The sequence below is a fragment of the Rhinopithecus bieti genome, unplaced genomic scaffold (assembly GCF_001698545.2).
Source record: "Rhinopithecus bieti isolate Rb0 unplaced genomic scaffold, ASM169854v2 scaffold_58095, whole genome shotgun sequence".
Classification (NCBI taxonomy): Eukaryota; Metazoa; Chordata; class Mammalia; order Primates; family Cercopithecidae; genus Rhinopithecus; species Rhinopithecus bieti.
In genome coordinates this window covers 1322504-1324445 of record NW_016823660.1, presented here as the reverse complement: position 1 = coordinate 1324445, position 1942 = coordinate 1322504, and positions in this window count along the sequence as shown.

Here is a 1942-nt window from a genome sequence, read left to right as displayed (position 1 = left end):
GACCTAATTGGTTCTGTTATCTTACAGGTTACAGACATTGTATAGAAATGCACTGTGAAAATCCCTATCTTGTTTTGTTCCGATATAATTACCGGTGCAAACAGCCCCAGTCCCGTCCCCCCTGCTTGCTCAATCAATCACGACCCTCTCACAGGTACCTCCTTAGAGTTGTGAGCCCTTAAAAGGGACAGGAATTGGTTACTCCGGGAGCTCGGCTCTTGAGACTGAAGTCTTGCTGATGCCCCGGCCGAATAAACCCCTTCCTTCTGTAACTCGGTGTCTGAGGAGTTTTGTCTGCTGCTCGTCCTGCTACATTTCTTGGTTCCCTGACCGGGAAGCCAGGTGAATGGTGGATGGTGTAGGCAGCTCCTTAGGCGGCTTAAGCATGCCCTGTGGAACATCCCTGCGGGGACTCTGACCAGCCCGAGTGACGCGAATCCTGAGAGCGCTCCCGGGTAGGCATTTGCCCCGTGGGACGCCTCGCCAGAGCAGTGTGTGGCAGGCCCGGGTGGAGGATCAACGCTGTGGCTGAACACCAGGAAGGAACGGGCACTTGGAGTCTGGATATCTAAAACTTGGTGAGACTAGTCTTTGAAACCTGCTCACTCCATTTGAGTGGAAGTGTGGCCTGATAACCCATGGTGTACCTTTATCGGCACTTTGGTTTTGGTTTTGACTTGGTTTGAATTGCTTGACAGGATTGGTCTTGGGAACTTGCCTACTCCATTTGAGTGGAAGCGTGGCCTGATCACCCTTGGTGTGCCTTTATCAGCACTTTGGTTTTGGTTTTGANTGGCCTGATAACCCATGGTGTACCTTTATCGGCACTTTGGTTTTGGTTTTGACTTGGTTTGAATTGCTTGACAGGCTTGGTCTTGGGAACTTGCCTACTCCATTTGAGTGGAAGCGTGGCCTGATCACCCTTGGTGTGCCTTTATCAGCACTTTGGTTTTGGTTTTGATTTGGTTTGAATTGCTTGACAGGACTGGTCTTGGGAACTTGCCTACTCCATTCGAGTGGAAGCGTGGCCTAATCACCCATGGTGTGCCTGTACCGGCACTTTGGTTTTGTTTTGACTTAACTTGTATTGCTTGATACTTTGGTTTTGGTTTTGACCTGGCTTGGATTTCTGGATACTCAGATTTTGGTTTCGATTTTGGTTTGGTGTAAACTACAAAAGTGTGTGTGTGCCCCTTTTACCAGTTCTTTGTTTTGTGGTGTGCGTGTGGTGTGAGCGTGGTGTTTTGTCTAGAGGAAACATGGGTGAGGCACAAAGTAAGCCCACCGCACTAGCAACTATGTCAAAAAATTTCAAAAAAAGGATTTAAGGGAGACTATGGAGTACTATGACACCAGGAAAACTTAAAACTTTGTGTAAGATAGACTGGCCAGCATTAGAGGTACGTTGGCCATTAGAAGGAAGCGTGGACAGGTCCCTTGTTTCAAAGGTATGGCACAAGGTAACCTGTAAGCCAGGGAACCCAGACCAGCTTGTTTTAGATCCCCCGCCCCCAACACACAGTGATTGAGAGAACAGCAGCATAAGTGGCTGGCAGAGGCAAGGAAAAACCAGCAGAGAGAGAGAAAGGAAAGAGACAGAGAGGAAAAGAGGCAAAGAGAGAGAGAAGAAGAGATGGAGAGGAAGAGACAGACAAAAAGGGAAGTCAAAGAGAGAAAGAAAGAGAGAGATATATAAGTAGTTAAACAGTGTGACATGTATTATAGTAACTTATAATCTTGTGGCCTTAGACAGTCTAGTCAACAAACATAAAAAAAAGGTTTGCTTTGGAAAAGAATGGTTATCATCTTCGGAAAAAAAAAATCAAAAAAAGGGGGGACGGAATTTATATAAAAAGAGTGTTATATGGTAAATTCTTGTCCTGAAATAAATTAACTGGTTGTTTAAAGAAAGAAATGTTTGTAATAAGTCAGAAAGTTAAGG